The sequence below is a fragment of the Plecotus auritus genome (genome assembly GCF_963455305.1).
Source record: "Plecotus auritus genome assembly, chromosome: 3".
Classification (NCBI taxonomy): domain Eukaryota; kingdom Metazoa; phylum Chordata; class Mammalia; order Chiroptera; family Vespertilionidae; genus Plecotus; species Plecotus auritus.
This window is the reverse complement of record NC_137772.1, coordinates 111,404,927-111,425,509: the sequence shown is the minus strand read 5'-3', so window position 1 is coordinate 111,425,509 and position 20,583 is coordinate 111,404,927. Positions and strand designations below refer to the sequence as shown.

Sequence of the window (20,583 nt, the reverse complement as noted above, 5' to 3'; positions counted from 1 at the left end):
CCCATTGACAACACTGGATAGATCTTCCAGACAAAAAATTAACAAGGAAACAGAGACTTTAAATGACACACTACCGGTAGATCAGATGCATCTAACTGATATTTACAGAACATTTCACCCCAAAGCAAGAGAATATAGATTCTTCTCAAGTGCACATGGAATATTCTCAAAGATAGACCACATATTATGGCATAAAACAAATATATACAAATACAGGAAGATTGATGTAATATAAGGCATCTTCTCGGATCACAATGGCATGAACTTAGAAATCAACTACAATAAAAAAATATCAAAAACACTCATATACATGGAAGCTAAACAGCATGTTATTTTAAAAAATAAATGGGCTAGCAATGAGATCAAGCAAGAAATAAAAAAACTTCCAGAAATAAATGAAAATGAACACACAAATACCCTAAACCTATGGGACACAGTGAAAGCAATCCTGTGAGGGAAGTTCATAGCACTACAGGCCTACCTCAAGAAACAAGAAAAAGGACTAATAAACTACTTAACTCTACAACTAAATGAATTAGAAAGAGAATAGCAAGAAAAACCCAGAGGATGTAGAAGGGAGGAGATAATAAAAATCATAGTGGAAATAAATGAGATAAGACTAAAAGAAAAAAAAATACAAAAAACCCATAAAGTCAAGAGCTGGTTCTTTGAATACATAAACAAGATTGATGAACCCCTGGTCAGACTCATCAAGAAACCAAGAGAGAGGACCCAAATACACAAAATCAGAAATGAAAGTGGTGATCTAACAACGAACACCACAGAAATACAATAAGCAAATACTATGAACAATGATGTGCCAACAAACTGGACAACCTGGGAGAAATGGACAAATTCCTAGAATCATACAATCTTCCAAAACTCAATCAGGAAGAATCAGAAAACCTGAGTAGGCCAATAAAAACTGATGAAATTGAAGCAATAATTTAAAAACTTCCAGCAAACAAAAGTCCTGGACCAGATAGTTTTACAAGTGAATTTTACCAAACATTCAAAGAAGAACTAAGACCTATCCTCCTCAAACTAGTCCCAAAAATTCAAGAGGAAGAAACACTGCCTAACTCTTTTTACGAAGTCAGAATTATCCTAATTCCAAAACCAGATCAAGACATTAGAAAGAAAGAAAATTACAGGCCAATATCCCTGATAAATACAGATGCTAAAATTCTCAACAAAATAGTAGCAAATCAGAACCAGTAATATATTAAAAAGATCACATACCATAATCAAGTGGTATTTATTCTGGGAATGTAAGGCTGGTACAATATTTGTAAATCAATAAATGTGATAGATCACATAAACAAATTGAAAGATAAAAACCACATGATCAAATCAATATATGTAGAAAAAGCATTCACAAAATCCAGCACCCTTTTAAAAAAAAATTCAGTAAAATGGAAATAGAGAGATCATACCTCAACATAATGAAGGCAGTATATGAAACCCCTACAGCCAACATAATACTCAATGGGCAAAAACTGAAATTGTTTCCCCTCAGAACAGGATTAAGACAAGGATGTCTTCTTTCACCACTCTTATTCAACACTAGTGGCTGGGTGCATGAAATTCGTGCATGGAGGGAGGGTTCCCTCAGCCCAGCCTGCACCCTCTTCAATTGGAGACCCTTGTGGGATTGGGCCTAAACCGGCAGTTGGACATCTCTCTTGCAATCTGGGACTGCTGGCTCATAACTGCTCACCTGCCTGCCTGCCTGATAACCCCTAACTGCCTCTGCCTGCCTGCCTAATCGCCACTAACTGCCCTCCCCTGCTGGCATGATCTCACCCCCAACTGCCCTCCCCTACTGGCCTGATCTCACCCCCAACTGCCCTCCCCTGCTGGCCTGATGGCCCCTAACTACCCTCCTCTGCAAGCCTGGTCCCCACCAACTGCCCTCCCCTGCTGGCCTGGTTGCCTCCAACTGCCCTCCCCTGCTAGCCTGATTGCCCCTAACTGCCTTTGTCTGCCTGATCGCCCCTAACTGCCCTCACCTGCCATCCTTATCTCACCCCCAACTGCCCTCTTCTGCCAGCCAATTTAGTTCTGATTGGTCAGTTTCCATGCCAGTCAGCGTCCAAAGCTCCACTTCCTAGGCAGCCATTGGCTCGTCACAGTTCACCCAGATTTGGTTCTCATTGATCGGTTTCTATGCCAGTCAGCATCTCCGCATCTATCTCCAGGCCTGATCATAGAAACAGGGCTGGTTAGCAGCTGCCCCAGGCTGCTGGCAAGGGGCTGAACTGATGACCTCTGGGAGAGAGAGAGAGGCTTGGCTGCTGACAAGGGAGAGAGAAGTAGGGTCTGGTCACCCTGCTTCTCTCTCCCAGCCTCACCAGCAGCCACTGCCACTACTGATCAGCCCTGCCTCTCTCTCTCTCTCCGAGAGGTCAGTAGTTCAGCCTGCTGGCCTGCTGCACATGCACCCTGGCAAACGGTGGAGCCTCCTGGTCATTGCAGATGTGATGGACCCAGGGTTTTTATATATTAGAATGGATCAGAACAGAAATCCCAGAAATTGACGCACAACATTTATAGTCAATTAATATTTGACAAAGGAGGCAAGAACATATAATGGAATAAAGACATCCTCTTCAACAAATGGTGCTGAAAATACTGGACAAACACATGCAAAAAGATGAAACTAGACCACCAGCTTATACCATACACAAGAATAAATTCAAGGTGGATAAAAGACTTAAATGTAAGGCATGAAACCATAAAAATCTTAGAGGAGAACATAGGCAGTAAAATATCAGACATAGCAATATGTTTACGGGTATATCTCCTAGGGCAAAAGAAACTAAGGAGAAAATAAATGGGATTACATAAAAATGAAAAGCTCCTGCACAGCAAAAGAAACCACCATCAAAATGAAAAGGGGACCCTCTGTATGGGAGAACATATTTGCCAATGATACATCTAATAAGAGGTTAATATCCCAAATATATAAAGTACTCATACAACTCAACAAAAGGAAAACAAACAATCCAATTTAAAAAAAAAATGTGCAAAAGGGTTCTTCCCAGGCTCTGGGCGGGGCTCTCAGCAACAAAATGATTCAATAAGTTCCAGAAAACATCAATTTTCCTGCTGAAGAAGAGAAAATCTTGTAGTTCTGGTCCGAATTTAATTGTTTTCAAGAATACCTAAAGCTGTCAAAACATAGGCCAAAATTTACTTTGTATGATGGGCCTCTTTTTGCAACTGGACTGCCTCACTATGGACATATACTTGCAGGGACAATTAAAGATATGCTCACCAGAGTGGGTTGGATGTTGACAGAAGATTTGGAAGGCAGCTATGCTCACCACTATACCACCAAGATTTGGATGGGATTGTCATGGCTTACCTGTGGAATATGAAATAGATAAGATCCTAGGAATCAGAGGACCAGAGGATGTAGCCAAAGTGGAGTATAACAATCAGTACCAAGTAATTGTGATGAGATATTCTACTGAGTGGAAGTCTACTGTTACCAGACTTGGCTGATGAATTGACTTTGACAATGACTATAAAACACTCTATCCAGGATTCATGGAATCTGTCTGGTGAGTCTTCAAACAACTTTATGATAAAGGCCTTGTTTATAGAGGTATGAAAGTTATGCCCCCACTGCATGCAACACTCCACTTTCCAACTTTGAATCTCACAATTACAAGGATGCTCAAGATCCTTCAATATTTGTTGCCTTTCCTTTGGAGGAAGATGAAAATATATCTTTGGTTGCTTGGACTCTTTCTAGTAACCTTGCCCTCTGTTTTAATCCAGATATGCAGTATGTAAAGATTAAAGATGTTGTCAGAGGAAAATCATTCATTTTAATGGAAGTCAGATTACCGGCCCTCTATAAATTGGAGAGTGACTATGAGATCCTTGAAAGATTTCCAGGTGCCTCTCTCCAGGGCAAGAAATACAGGCCCCTGTTTGACTATTTTGTGAAGTTTAAATAGAATGGCGCTTTTACAGTGCTTGTTGACAACTATGTGAGGGAGGAAGAAGGCACTGGGGTTGTACATCAAGCTCCCTACTTTGGTGCTGATGACTATCAGGTCTGTATGGACTTCAACATCATTCAGAAAGATTCTGTCCCTGTGTGCCCTGTGGATGCCTCAAGCTGTTTCACAGCAGAAGTAACAAATTTCATGGAACAGTATGTGAAGGATGCTGACAAAAATATCATCAGGACCCTGAAGGAACAAGGCCAACTTCTTGTTGCCAGCACCTTCACTCATAGCTACCCTTTCTCCTGGAGGTCAGATACTCTCCTCATCTACAAAGTGGCCCCCAGTTGGTCTGTGCAGGTTGAGCACATGGTGGACCAGCTGATGGGGAACAATGACCTATGTTACTGGGCCCCAGAGTTTGTAAGAGAAAAGTGATTTGGAAATTGGCTGAAAGATGTGCGTGACTAGGCAATTTCCAGAAACAGATACGAAGGCACCCCCATCCCGCTGTGGGTCAGCGAGGACTTCAAGGAGATAGTATGCATTGGATCAATGGCAGAACTTGAAGAAGATATCAAATCTCCACAGAGAGAACATTGACCATCTAGCCATTCCTTCACGCTGTGGGAAGGGATTGCTGCATCACATCTCTGAAGTGTTTGACTTAGTTTGAGAGTGGCAGCATGCCCTATGCTCAAGTTCATTATCCATTTGAAAATAAGAAGGAATTTGAAGATTCATTTCCCACAGACTTCATTGCTGAAGGCATTGATCAAACCAGAGGATGGTTTTACACTCTCCTGGTGCTGGCCACAGCTCTCTTTGAATAACCACCTTTCAGGAATGTGATTGTGAATGGGCTCATCCTTGCAAGTGATGGCCAGAAAATGAGCAAACAAAAAAAGAATTATCCAGATCCACTTTCCATCATCCATAAATATGGTGCTGATGCCCTCAGATTGTATCTGATTAACTCCCCTGTGGTGAGAGCAGAAAACCTCCACTTTAAGGAGGAAGGTGTTAGCGATGTTCTGAAGGACGTGCTACTCCCTTGGTACAATGACTATGGCTTGTTCATCCAGAATGTCCTAAGGCTGCAGAAGGAGGAAGAAATGGAATCCCTCTACAATGAGAACACGGTTAAAGTGCCAACATCACAGACCAGTGGGTCCTGTCCTTCATGCAGTCGCCCATTGCCTTCTTTGAGACTGAAATGGCAGCTTATAGGCTCTATACTGTGGTGCCCAGCCTGGTCAAGTTTGTCGATGTTCTGACCAATTGCTATGTCAGAAATAACCGCCAAAGATTAAAGGGTGAAAGCTGGATGGAGAATTGTTATGGCCCTGGAAACCTTGTTCAGTGTTCTTTCTCTGTGCAGACTGATGGTGCCGTATATACCTTTTCTTACTGAATTGATGTGCCAGAATCTTAAGATGCTGATTGACCCTGTTTCTGTCCAGGACAAGGACACACTCAGCATCCACTACCTCATGCTGCCCTGTGTTCCAGAGGAATTGATTGACAAGAAAACCGAGAGTGCAGTATCTAGAATGCAGTCTGTGATTGAACTTGGGCGAGTGATTCATGACCGCAAAACTATTCCAGTAAAGTATCATTTGAAAGAAATAGTGGTTATCCATCAAGATCCGGAAGCTCTTGATGACATCAGGTCTTCAGAGAAGTATATTATTGAGGAGTTGAATGTTCGAAAAGTTACACTGTCTACAGATAAAAACAAGTATGGTATTTGCCTAAGGGCAGAGCCAGATCACATGATCCTGGGGTAGCGGCTGACGGGAGCCTTCAAGGTAGTGATGACATCCATCAAGCAGCTGAGCAGTGAGAAGCTGGAGGAGTAGCAGAAGCATGGAACCATTGTTGTGGAAGGCCATGAATTACATGAAGATGACATTCTCCTCATGTACACCTTTAATCAAGCCACAATTGAGACAGCTCAGTTTGAAGCACACTCAGTTGCACAGGCTTTGGTTCTCTTAGATATCACCCCGACCAGGCAATGGTGGATCAAGGGGTGGCTCAGGAAGTCATCAATCGCATCCAGAAACTTCGCAAAAAGTGCAATCTGGTTCCCATAGGTGAAATAACAGTTTATTACACAGCAAAGTCTGAAGGAAATTATCTGAGCACCATTATTGAAAGCCACCTGGAGTTCACATTTGCCACCATAAAGGCCCTCTTGAAACCATATCCAGTCCCTACATCAGATAAAATCCTTATTCAAGAAAAATGCAGTTCAAGGGGTCTGACCTGGAAATTACACTCACCAGGGGATCCTCCACACCTGGCCCTGCTTGTGCATATGTCACTCTTCACATTTGTGCAAATGGCAGTGAGCAAGGTGGAATACTGCTTCTGGAAAATCCAAAAGGCAATAATCGATTAGACCTCCTAAAGTTGAAGAGTGTTGTTACTAGCATTTTTGGTGTGAAAAATACAGAGCTGGCACTCTTCCACAGGGAAACAGAAATACAAAACCAAACTGATTTACTGAGTCTTAGTGGAAATATGCTGTGTGTGACTGAAGGACCAGCTCCCTCTGTGATTGACAGTCCTAGTACTCTTCTCTGTCAGTATATCAACCTACAGGTCCTGAATGCAAACCCACAAGAGTGTTTAATGGGAAAAGTGGGCACCTACCTGCTGGAAAACCCACTTGGGCAGAATAGACGTGAGTGACTATGAAGGTCACTATAGGTGACTATGAAGGTCTTCTGTGTGAAGGCAGCCAAGATGTTTGGCCTTTGCAGCAGGAAGCTAAAGCTATTTCTGAATGAGACTCAAATGGATGAAATTACAGAAGAAATTTTCCTGAAGACTTTGAACACGAAGACTGTGTATGTTTCTGTATTTCCAACAATGGTTGACTTCTAAATTTCTGTTATCAGTGTGGTTCAATCAACCTTTCCCTACACACACACACACACACACACAAACACACACACTTACATATTCATATATTAAAAATATTCCTTTCAGGTGCATTTGGTCTAAACGAGCTGCTTTTGGTCTAAATGTGACATTGAAGCATCCATCTTATATAAAAACTGCTGTTTGAAATTTTAACCCTGTGATTTTGGCTTCTGTAAACGCTTGCTTGCTTGCTTAAATAATAGGAAAATAAGACTATTCAATTCGAGAGAGACCATAAACTATGCCCCAGACTGAGTTGTCAATGCTGGCACCAGGACAGGTCTTGAGATATGGTCTCATGGCCCCTTCCCAGCACACAGGCCTTCTTTCTCAGAAGGTCCGGAAGACTCATTCCAAATTTGGGAGACAAAGAACTAGAAACAGTATAAATAGGCAGTTTTATCCATGTGGGGGGCTCAGAATTTGAAAGACACATTTTTCTCTGGGCCTGAGCATAATTATAATAAAATGTAACTCCCCTTTCTCTAAGCGTTGCTTGTTTTTCTTTGGTCTTCTGTAACAATGTGATATTCATTCATCAGGTAGCTTGAAACCTCACAGCAATATTCACATTTAACATGTTGGGAGAAGGTTGCAATGTTACCTCAGCACTAGAGTTTATTTCTGTACTTGAATTCCTTAAGTATAGAGGGAGAAAGTTATTAAAGTGGCATAACGTTGAAAAAAGGAAGGGAAGATGGCTGCTGACAGGAAGGCAAACTGCAAGATACTGTGTGAATGAGAGAACAAAGAGAGAGTGTGTGGTCGCACGGGGAGTGTTTGGTAGTGAGTTGAGGGACAGCTATACTCCAGAAGACTGTGGGGGATGGCCGGACAGGGTTCCCCTGACTGGGCAGCCCCCACTGCTGCTGGGTTCCCTCCCATAGTGACCAGCTCTGACACGGAGACCGCTCCATCTTGAAGGGGAAAGTGGATGTTATCAGAAGCCTGAAAATCTACAACTATGGCACCCAGCGAACAGCTGCAAACCCAAGAACACCAGTTCCAAAGTGGCATGAGCACGCAGATTCAGAGGAGCTCTGCATCCCCTCACGAAAGGTCAGATTTCACCTGAGATAAGGTGAGGCCTGTGGTCCAGGCAGGAGAGAGAAATGTGCACTGTGGGAGCTGAAGGACATGGGGAAGTCTGCGACCAGAAAAATCCATGGCCATTGGGGCTGGCGTGATCCATGAATGTGGAAGGGGGTCCTCAGAGCTGCTAACAGAAGGGAACTCTAAAAAGCAACCCATAGCTGAACTGGGCACAGAAGGATAGCCTAGAGATTTTGGGGGTGTGCCGGCTGCTTGGAGCCATGGGGAAAGGAGACCGCACAGATTTGCACACAGCACTGAGGTTCGCACGCTTGCTCTGGCTCTTTTTTCTCTCTCTTTTTTTCTTTTTTTCTGTTTGGATCCTTGCTTCTGATTGCTAAGCCCAGTGCATAGGATCACCCAATTGGGGACATCCAGGAGACTGCAGGGGAAAGTTGTTTTTGTGGAATCTGGGGATCAGAGCGGGGAGTGGAGATCAGAGAACCACCTCTGGGGTGGCCCTTTTCCCCAAACCGATATTAAGTGCCACAAGGAAAACAAAATCTAAATACTAGCTAGAGAGGGCGAATAGACCCAGAGGTCAATCCAGAAACACTGCCAACCAGGGGTTGAATCACAAATTGACTCTTGTGTAAACACAAATAAAGGAGTATCCTATCTAATAAAAGAGTAATATGCAAATTAACCCTCACTCTGCTACACCCACAAGCCACGCCCACAAGCCACGCCCACCAGCCAATCACAGTGAATATGCAAATAAACCCAACCAAGATGGCTACAGCCACAGAGAGCAGGAGGGAGGCTTGGGTTTCCCCCGCAATGGAGGAAGCCAAGCTTTCCGCCTGCGCTGGCCGGCCTAGGCCTCCACTCAAGGCTCCAAAGTTTCAATGATAGAAGATACATAAATCCAAACAGAAATGGCGGCAGCCACGGAGCTGGAAAGAGCAGGAGTCTAGGGTTGCCCCCGGTGATGGAGGAAGCCAAGCTTTCCACACACCCTGGCCAGCCCAGGCCTCCGCTTAAGGCCACAAAGTTTCAATTATAGAAGATACATAAATCCCCCCAAAAAAGGCTGCCGCCACGGAGCAAGCAGAAGGCTTGGCTCCACTCCAGGCTACAAAGTTTCAATTGTAGAAGATAAATAAACCCCAGATACCAGGGCCTCTGCTTGGGTCACCAGGGGGTGTGGCCGGCCTGCAAACCACCACAGGCCCCTCGCCCAGGCCGCCCCATGCCCCAAGGGAACCCCCACCCTGATCCGGGACATTTTTCAGGGCAAACCAGCTGACCCCCACCCGTGCACCAGGCCTCTATCCTATCTAATAAAAGAGTAATATGCAGATTGACCATCACTCCAAACCACAAGATGGCTGCCCCCATGTGGTCAAAGATCCTGCCCCCATGTGGACACAAGATGGCAACCACAAGATGGCCAGCAAGGGAGGGCAGTTGGGAGGGACCAGGCCTTAAAGGGAGGGAAGTTGTGGGCTATCAGGCCAGCAGGGGAGGGCAGTTGGGAGGGACCAGGCCTGCAAGGGAGGACAGTTGGGGGCAATCAAGCCTGCAGGGGAGGGCAGTTGGGGGCGACCAGGCCTGCAGGGAAAGGCAGTTAGGAGGGACCCAGGCCTGCAGGAGTGAGCAGTTAGGGGTGACCAGGCCTGCAGGGGAGGGCAGTTAGGGGTGACCAGGCTGGCATGGGAGCAGTTAGGCATCAATCAGGCTGGCAGGGGAGTGGTTAGAAGGTGATCAGGCTGGCAGGCAGAAGCAGTTAGGAGCAATCAGGAAGGTATGCAGGCGAGCAGTTGGGAGCCAGCAGTCCTGGATTGTGAGGCCCAGTGGGATTGGGCCTAAACGGGCAGTCGGACATCCCTCGAGGGGTCCCAGATTGGAGAGTGTTCAGGCTGGGCTGAGGGACACACACACCCCCATGCACGAATTTCGTGCACCGGGCCTCTAGTAAGAAATAAAAACCTACTGCCTGCTTGAAAATCAGGACTGTGGCCTACAACACTGAGGAGCAGTGGAAAGCAGGGTACTTCAATACTGTCCTGACTAGGAAATAGGTGTGCCAAACAGAACAGGAGAGGAAGTGAATGACCTTCACTACTGCACATTTTCATTTTTATTTTTTTATTTTTTTCATCTTTTACTTAAGAAACTAATTTTTTTTCTTTTTTCCTCACTTGATTTTACTTTTTTAATCATTACATTTTTATTTTCAATCAGTATTATTACTACTACTATTTTACCTTTTCTTAAAAAGTGAAATTTTATTTTATCTTTATTTTACTTTGAGATTAGTGTTCTACATTCAATTTTCATCTTTCCTTTAGCACCATTTTACTCTATCTAAACTTTACCTTTATGCCAACACTCTCTTCCTCACTTTTCCCCTTTTGTTGTCCTGTTTCTCTTACCCTATTCCTGCTTTAGATTTTCCCTATTACTTCTTTTTACCCCCTGTTAAAATTTCACCCTACTTATATACCTGATTTCCAATCCCCTGCTCCAAGTCTATACATACCTCTCTCTTCTCTTTCTTCACTATCCAAAATTTTTTTTCCTTTTTGTCCTTTTGTTGTTGTTTCCTTGATTGTTGATTATATCAGTTTATTTAAGCTTGTGTGTGAGTTGTTTTGCTTTTTCATTTTGTTTTTGTTTGTTTTTTGCTTCTGTTTTCCCTCGCCTCACTTGATATTAGTTGTTGTTTGTAGTTTGCATTCACCTCTAGGTATTTGTTGCTGGCATTTGTTGGGATTAGTGGCTGTTCTATTGGCATTTTCTCCCCATATAAATCGTTTTTTTCCCCTCTTTTTTCTTATTCTCTTTCTTTTCTCTCTTACGTTGTTTTTCCTTTACCCAATTTCATTTTTCCATTCCTTTTTTTTCTCTTCTTCTTTCTTTCTTATCCTCTAATTCTCCTTTCTCTGGTGGTCACCTTTATTTGAGGTTATTAATATCGTGAATAAATTTGTGTTCAGTGCCTTGTGCATTGTGCATTGTTGTGTTGTATTTTGTGCCTTTCAATCAATGCAAGGAAGAGAGAACTACATAACCAGACATCCAGAGAAGAGAGATCATGGGGAGACAAAGAAACAGACCGCATATGAAAGAAAAGCAGGCATCACCAGAAAAGGAAGTAAACGAAATGGAGGCAAGCAACCTTCCAGAAAAAGAATTCAGAGAAATGGTCATAAGGTGGCTGAAAAGAATGGAAGACAAATTCAACAATATGAGCAAGAACCAAGAGGAAATGAAGAAGAACCAAGAAGAAATGAAAAATGACATCGCTGCTAAAAGAACTCAGTAGAAAGTATCAAGAGTAGACTAGAAGAAGCAGGAAACTGCATCAGTGAGCTAGCAGACAAAGTAGGAAAAAATACCCAAGTAGAGCAGCTTCTAGAAAAAAAAATTAAAAAGCAGGAGGAGAGCCTAAGGGAACTTTGGGACAACACAAAACAAAACAACATCCGCATAATAAGGGTGCCAGAAGGAGAGGAAACTGAGCAAGGAATAGAAAACCTGTTTGAAGAAATAAGGACAGAAAACTTCCCTGATATAGGGAAGAAAAAACCCACACAAATCCAAGAAGCTCACAGAGTCTCAAACAAAATGAACCCCAAAAGACCAACACCAAGGCACATTATAATTAAATTAGCAAACACCAATGACAAAGTAAGAATCTTAAAAGCAGCCAGTGAGAGACAGAAAGTTACATATAAAGGAACCCCCATCAGACTAGCAACTGATTTCTCAACAGAAACACATCAGGCCAGAAGGGAATGGAATGAAATATACAAAGTCATGCAAAGGAAGGGTCTGATTCCAAGAATACTTTATGCAGCAAGGCTATCAATCAAAATTGAAGGTGAAATCAGGAGCTTCACAGACAAAAAAGGACTAAGGGAATTTATTACCACCAAACCAGCAATGCAAGAAATGCTAAAGGGTCTGCTGTAAAAAAAAAGAAATAGGAAGCGAAGAAGGAACACAAGGGTAAAGAATAAAAATGGAGACAAATAAGCACTTATCAATAATAACTTTAAATTTAAATGGATTAAATGCCCCAATCAAAAGACATAGGGTAATGGATTGGGTAAGAAAACATGACCCATATATCTGCTGTCTACAGGAAACCCACCTCAGAAAAAAAAGACGCACACAGACTAAGGGTGAAGGATGGAAAAAGGTTTTTCAGGCAAATGGAACTGGAAAAAAAGGTGGGGTAGCAATACTTACATCTGACAAATTATATCTAAAAGTGAAGGACATAACAAGAGATAAATAAGGCCACTTAATAATACTAAAGGGAGCAATCCAACAAGAAGAAATAACTCTGGTAAACATATACACACCCAATACAGGAGCACCCAAATACATTTAAAAAAACTCTTGGAGAATATAAAGGGAGAGATTGACAGCAATACAATCATAGTGGGGGACTTTAATACCCCACTATCACCATTGGACAAATCCTCTAAACAAAAAATCAGCAAAGAAATATCAATCCTAAATGACTCACTAGACCAGATGGAATTAATTGACACCTTTAGAACATTTCACGCCAAAACCACACAATATGCATTCTTCTCAAGTGCACATAGTTCATTTTCAAAGATAGAGCATATATTGGGTCACAAGCAAAGTCTCTTCAAATTCAAGAATATAGAAATCGTAACAAGCTTCTTCTCAGACCACAATGGCATAAAACTGGAAATCAACTACAATAAAAACAATCCAAAAAAATCAAACACATGGAGACTAAATAGCATGCTATTAAACAATGACTGGGTTACCAGAGAGATCAAGGGAGAAATAAAAAAACATCATGGCAACAAACAACAAGGAAAACACAACAATCCAAAATCTATGGGACATAGCGAAAGCAGTCTTGAGAGGGAAATTCATAGCTCTACAAGCCTACTCCAAAAAGAAGAAACAATGGTAATAAACTACCTACCCCTACAACTCAAATAGTTAGAACGAGAACAATAAGAAAAGCCCAGTGTAAGCAGGAGGAAGGAAATAATAAAGATCAGAGTGAAGATAAACGACAAAGATACAAAAAAAAAAAAAAAAAAAAAAAAGATCAACAAAACCAAGAGCTGGTTCTTTGAAAGGATAAACAAGATTGATGAACCTCTGGCCAGGCTCACCAAGAAGCAAAGATAGAGGACCCAAATAAACAAAATCAGAAATGAAAGAGGAGAAATAACAACAGTCCCCATAGATATAAAAAGGATTGTTAAAAAATACTATGAACAACTCTATTCCAACAAACTGGACAACATTAAGGAAATGGACATATTCCTAAAAAAATACAACCTTCCAAAACTCAATGAGGAATGATCTAAACATCTCAGTAGGCCAGTAAATATGGAATAAATTGAAACAGTCATTAAAAAGCTTCCAGCAAACAAAAGCCCTGATCCAGATGGCTTCACAGGGGAGTTTTACCAAACATTCAAGGAAGAACTAAAACGTATCCTTCTCAGACTATTCCAAAAAATTCAAGAGGAAGGAACACTTCCAAGCTCTTTCTATGAAGCCAGCATTACCCTAATACCAAAATCAGATAAAGACAACACAATGAAAGAGAATTACAGGCCAATATCCCTCATGAACATAGATGTCTAAATCCTCAACAAAGATCCAGTAGTACATCAGAAAGATCATACACCGTGATCAAGAAGGATTTATCCCAGGGATGCAAGGATAGTACAATATCCACAAATCAATAATCATGATACACCACATAACTTAAAGATAAAAATCACATAGTCATATCAATTGATGCACAGAAAGCATTTAACGAAATCCAACACCCTTTCTGTTACTTTTTAAAATAGATTTTATTGATTTTTTACAGAGAGGAAGTCAGAGGGAGAGGGATAGAGAGTTAGAAACATCGATGAGAGAGAAACATCGATTCAGCTGCCTCCTGCACAATCCCTACTAGGGATGTGCCCGCAACCAAGGTACATGCCCTTGACTGGAATCAAACCCGGGACCCTTCAGTCCGCAGACCAACGCTCTATCCACTGAGCCAAACCGGCCAGGGCCAACACCCTTTCTTGATAAAAACTCTCAACAAGGTGGGAATAGAAGGATCATACCTCAACATAATAAAAGCCATATATGATAAACCCATACTCAATGGGCAAAAACTAAAACCATTTCCCCTAAGAACAGGAACAAGACAGGATTGCCCACTCTCACCACTCTTGTTCAACATAGTACTGGAAGTATTAGCCATTGCGATTAGACAAGAAGAAGAAATAAAAGGCATCCAAATTGGAAAAGAAGTAAAACTGTCCTTATTTGCAGATGACATGATACTGTACATAAAAAACCCAAAAGACTCCATCAAAAAACTAACAGACTTAATAAATGAATTTGGCAATGTAGCAGGATACAAAATTAACGCCAAGAAATCTATGGCATTTCTATACACCAATAGTGAACTTACAGAAAGAGAGATTTAAAAAGCAATCCCATTTACCATCACACCAAAAAAATTAAGATACCTAGGAATAAACTTAACCAAGGAGGTAAAAGACCTATATGCAAAAAACTACAGGACACTGAAAAAAGAGATAGAGGAAGATGTAAACAGATGGAAGAACATACCGTGTTCATGTATTGGTAGAATCAACATCATTAAAATGTCCATACTACCCAAAGCAATCTACAGATTCAATGCAATCCCATTAAAATACCAACGGCATATTTCACAGACCTAGAAAGAACTCTTTAAAAATTCATCTGGAATAATAAAAAAATTAAAAAAAGACCCCGAATAGCTGCAGCAATCCTGAGACAGAAGAACAAAGTAGGTGGGATCTCAATACCAGATTTCAAGCTTATTACAAAACCACTGTTCTTAAAACAGCCTGATACTGGCACAAGAACAGACATATAGATCAATGGAATAGAATAGAGAACCCAGAAATCGACCCAAACCACTATGCCCAATTAATATTTGACAAAGGTGGCATGAACATAAAATGGAGTCAAGATAGTCTCTTCAACAAATGGTGTTGGGAAAATTGGATAGATACATGCAAAAAAATGAAACTAGACAACCAAATTACACCATACACAAAAATAAACTCAAAATGGATAAAGGACTTAAACATAAGATGGGAAACCATAAAAATACTAGAGGAATCCACAGGCAGAAAAATCTCAGATATATGCCGAAGGAACTTCTTCACTGATACTGCTCCTAGGGCAGGGGTGGGCAAACTTTTTGACTCGAGGGCCACAATGGGTTCTTAAACTGGACCGGAGGGACAGAACAAAAGCATGGATGGAGTGTTTGTGTGAACTAATATAAATTCAAAGTAAAGGAGCGGAGGGGAGAGCAAGAGAACCAGATAGAACAGCTGAACATGCCGGATCCGGCTCGCGGGCCGTAGTTTGCCCACGGCTGTCTAGGGCAATGGAAACTAAAGAGAACATAAACAAATGGGACTACATCAAAATAAAAAGCTTTTGCACAGCAAAAGAAACCATCAACAAAACAACAAGAAAGTTCACTGCATGAGAGAACATATTTGCCAATGTCATCACCGATAAGGGTTTAATCTCCAACATTTACAAGGAACTCATACAACTTAATGAAAGGAAGATAAACAATCCAATCAAAAAATGGGCACTGGACCTAAATAGACACTTTTTGAAGGAGGACAGAAGGAAGGCTAAGAGACATATGAAAACATGCTCAAAGTCACTAATCATCCAAGAGATGCAAATCAAAACAGCAATGCGGTATCATCTCACACCGGTCAGAATGGCTATCATCAACAAATCAACAAATGAGAAGTGTTGGTGAGGATGTGGAGAAAAAGGAACTCTTTGGCACTGCTGGTGGGAATGCAGACTGGTGCAGCCACTGTGGAGAACAGTATGGAGTTTCCTCAAAAAACTAAAAATGGAACTCCCATTTGACCCAGTGATCCCACTTCTAGGAATATATCCCAAGAAACTAGAAACACTAATCAGAAAGGCTATATACACCCCTATGTTCATAGCAACACAATTTACTATAGCTAAGATTTGGAAATGGCCTAAGTGCCCATCAGCAGATGAGTGGATTAAAAACTGTGGTACATCTACACAATGGAATACTATGCTGCAGTAAAAAAGAAGGAGTTCTTACCATTTGCAACAGCATGGATATAACTGGAGAGCATTATGCTAAGTGAAATCATCCAGTCAGAGAAAGACAAATACCACATGATCTCACTCATTTGTGGAATATAATGAACAACATAAACTGATGAACAGGAACAGATCCAGAGGCAGAGAAACATCGATCAGACTGCCAGACCTCAGAGAGAAGGTAGGGGAGGGTGGGGGAAAGGAGGAGAGATCAACCAAAAGACTTGTATGCATGCATATAAGCCTAACCAATGGACATGAACACCAGGGGGGTGAGGGCATGAGTTGGGGGGGGGGGGGTTGGGGGGTTAATGGACGGATGAGGACACATATGTAATACCTTAATCAATAAAGAAATTTAAAAAAAAGAATGTTGTGAACTCAGGAGGGCTTCTATTCATGGGTTACAAAGATGGTTAAAAGGAATCTCACAACAATTTCCCCAGTGACCTTAACCAAAAGTGCAGTGGCAGTAATGACTCAAAGACAATGAGGGTATTACCATGCCACAACATCAAGTTGCTGTAATATGCTATAGATTGATAGTGGTCCCTGTGTTTTGAGGTGAGCACCCCAACGGCATTCCCTTCCTTTTCCTGTTCAAGAAGGAAAATAGTAATCTGATGGTTGGGGTGTCCAAGGACAGGTTGGTTAATTAAACACTTTTTTAAGGTTTTAAAGCCTCTGTTATCCTCTCCTTCCCATAAAATTGGGTCAGAGTTGTTGTTCTTTAGTTAAACATAGAGGCTTGTCCATAAGAGAGAAATTTGGGGCCCAATTTTGTCAATAACCATCTAGCCCAAGAAAACCTCACTGTTGATGCTCAGTTTGGGGATTTTGGAAAAATTATGAGCCAATGAAGCCTATGGATCAAGGTGCAGCCCTTGTTCTTATATCAGATTCTTTTAATATCTAACCTAGGTTTGAGCAAACTGCAGCTTTTCCTTAATGACCTATGTCCCTTAAAGGCTAAAACATTTTGCAAGTGATTGCTGTCTTTCATTGAGGAGGCCTGGAAGAACAAAGAAGCAAGTCATTCACATACTACAACAAAATAGAACTTGTATGGAACTTTATATCGCCCAGATTAGCCTTCAGGATTTGTGGGAAATAAGGATTGTTTTCCTTTCTAAGTGAAGGCAAATAGGTATTGGCTAGCTCCATCTACTAGATGCACATCACAAGTCAATTACAGTAAAGAATTTGCATTGAGTTGGAATGGACACTAGTATCATATAAGGGTTAGGCACAACAGGGTGTTAAGGGATAATAATGCTGTTCATTGCTCAGAAATCCTACACAAACCACCACTCTTGGTTCTTGGGTTTTCTCATAGGCAATATAGGTGTATTACAGAGAGTAGTGTAAGGGAAAATGAGGCCCTGAGTCTTGTACTCTTCTATTATTGATGGATTTATTCTGGGAAGGGGTTTTGAGGGCTCTTTTTGAGTCTTGATAGGAGGTGCACCATTGATTCTGTGAATATCATTTGGAGATTTTGCCCATAAAGAGGATGGTAGCTGATTCAATAGGGACAAATGATTAGTGCTCCCAGATTTAGCTACAGTGCCATTTGAAATAGAGCAAATAAAAGATATCAAAGGGACATTTAATTCACCTGATTGGCTATATATTTTTTAATCCTCACCCAAGGATATGTTTTTCATTGATTCTAGAGAAAGGAAGGGAGAGGGAGAGAGAGAGAAAAAAAAAACACATTGATGTGACTGGGAATTAAACCCACAACCCTTCAGTGCACAGGACAACACTCCAACACTGAGCCACAACATCTAGGGCTGATTAGCTACTTTGATGGCTAATGTCAAATTCTGGAATTATTTCCACCTTATGGCTTGATACTCCTCTAAGAAGTCTCAGCCTAATAAATAAATAGGGAGGAGGAACAAAGAAGAAAAAGGTGAGTATCTTTCCAAGGGCCCAAACAAAAAATGAAAGGGTTTAGAGACAGGAACCTGTTTAAGTTTAATAGAGATTCTGCCCCTATTTTAAATGTTTTAATACTCTGAGACAGGGGCTTCATTATAGAAGTGAGTGGGGTTGAGCACTGAAAGTATGGCTCTCATGTAAATTCATTCCCAATCTGGAGAATAGTTTTTCAAAGGCAATTAAGAAGGAAAATTAGGAAGAGCCCCTGTAGTTGCTCAGAGCCCCATCATTGGGAATTAGGAGAACATTAAAAGGCTGGTTAGAAGGCTAATGGTGCCTGAAGTGCTTAAATTTGTAACAACCACTTTTCCAACGTCTTAGACCTTTACAATAATAGCATAAATGAGAAGGTTTGGTTTTGTATAGGGACCTTCATTTGCTGGAGTTGAAAGTTAAGAATATTAGTGTCTTTTCTTTTTTTTTTTTTATTAAGGTATTATATGTGTACATATCTTACCATTGCCGCCCCACCCCACTCCCATACATGCCCTCACCCCCCAATGTTTTGCATCCGTTGGTTACTCTTATATGCATGCATATAAGTCCTTCAGTTGATCTCTTATTTCCCCCACCTCTCCTTAACCTTACCGCTATAATTTGACAGTCTGTTTGATGCTTTACTGCCTCTGTATCTATCTTTTTGTTCATCAGTTTATAATGTTTTTCATTATCCCCAAATGAGTGAGATCATCTGGTATTTTTCTTTCATTGACTGGCTTATTTCACTTAGCATAATGTTCTCTAATTCCATCCAGGTGCCTACAAATGGTAATAATTCCTTCTTTTTTATGGCAGCATAGTATTCCATTGTGTAGATGTACCAAAGCTTTCTGATCCAGTCATCTGCTGACGGGCACCTAGGCTGTTTCCAAATCTTAGCTATTGTAAATTGTGCTGCTATGAACATAGGGGTGCATATATCCTTTCTGATTGGTGTTTCTAGTTTCTTAGGATATATTCCTAGGAGTGGGATTACTGGGTCAAATGGGAGTTCCATTTTCAGTTTTTTGAGGAAACTCCATACTGTTCTCTCTCCACAGTGGCTGCACCAGTCTGCATTCCCATCAGCAGTGCACGAGGGTTCCTTTTTCTCCCCATCCTCTCCAACACTTGTTGTTTGTTGATTTGTTGATGATAGCCATTCTGACAGGTATGAGATGGTATCGCATTGTGGTTTTGATTTGCATCTCTCGGATAATTAGTGACTTTGAGCATGTATTCATGTGTCTCTTGGCCTTCCTTCTGTCTTCTTTCAAAAAGATTCTATTTAGGTCTGTTGCCCATTTTTTATTGGATCATTTGTATAAACTGCCTGTAGATGTTGGAGATTAAACCTTTATCAGTGATAACATTTGCAAATATGTTCTCCCATACAGTGGGGTTTCTTGTTGTTTTGTTGATGGTTTCTTTTGCTGTGAAAAAGCTTTTTATTTTGATGTAGTCCCATTTGTTTATTTTCTCTTTGGCTTCCATTGCCCTACGGGCAGTATCAGTGAAAAAGTTCTTTTGGCATATGTCTGAGATTTTGCTGCCTGTGGATTCCCCTAGTATTTTTATGGTTTCCCATCTTATATTTAAGTCCTTTATCCATTTTGAGTTTATTTTTGTGTATGGTGTAAGTTGGTGATCTAGTTTCATTTTTTTGCATGTATCTGTCCAATTTTCCCAACACCATTTATTAAAGAGACTGTCTTGACTCCATTGTATGCTCATGCCTCCTTTGTAAAATATTAATTGCGCATATTGGTTTGGGTCGATATCTGGATTCTCTATTCTATTCCATTGATCTATATGTCTGTTCTTGTGCCAGTACCAGGCTGTTTTGAGGACAGTGGCTTTGTAATACAGCTTGAAATCTGGTATTGAGATCCCTCCTACTTTATTCTTCTTTCTCAGGATTGCTGTGGCTATTCGGGGTCCTTTTTATTCCAGATGAATATTTGGAGAGTTTTTTCTAAGTCTGTAAAATATGCCATTGGTATTTTAATGGGGAGTGCATTGAATCTATAGATTGCTTTGGGTAGTTTGGACATTTTAATGATGATGATTCTCCCAATCCATGAACATGGTATGTTCTTCCATCTGTTTACGTCTTCCTCTATCACTTTTTTCAGTGTCCTGTAGTTTTCCAAGTATAAGTCTTTTACCTCCTTGGTTAGGTTTATTCCTAAGTATCTTAATTTTTTTGGTGCGATGGAAAATGGGATTGCTTTTTTAGTCTCTCTTTCTGTAAGTTCACTGTTGGTGTATAGAAATGCCATAGATTTCTTGGCGTTAATTTTGTATCCTGCTACATTGCCAAGTTCATTTATTAAGTCTGTTAGTTTATTGATGGAGTCTTTTGGGTTTTTTATGTACAATATCATGTCCTCTGCAAATAAGGACAACTTTACTTCTTCTTTTCCAATTTGGATGCCTTTTATTTCTTCTTCTTGTCTAATTGCAATGGCTAATACTTCCAGTACTATGTCAAACAGGAGTGGTGAGAGTGGGCATCCCTGTCTTGTTCCTGTTCTTAGGG

At 41.0% G+C, this 20,583-nt stretch overlaps 1 protein-coding gene and 1 pseudogene across 2 annotated transcripts in view; one reads left to right on the top strand and one right to left on the bottom strand.

Annotated features, from left to right (window-relative positions):
* Positions 1 to 6,857, top strand: part of LOC308244119 (isoleucine--tRNA ligase, cytoplasmic-like) — a 14,803-nt pseudogene extending 7,946 nt beyond the window's left edge. The window contains exons 2-3 of the transcript in view: positions 3,088 to 6,595; positions 6,737 to 6,857. The product of the transcript in view is annotated as an isoleucine--tRNA ligase, cytoplasmic-like (transcript). The remainder of the gene's footprint in view (positions 1 to 3,087; positions 6,596 to 6,736) is intronic.
* The window catches only part of FAM168B (family with sequence similarity 168 member B), a 416,235-nt gene that overhangs the window by 146,937 nt on the left and 248,715 nt on the right, over positions 1 to 20,583 (bottom strand). The gene's annotated exons all lie outside the window — the stretch shown is intronic.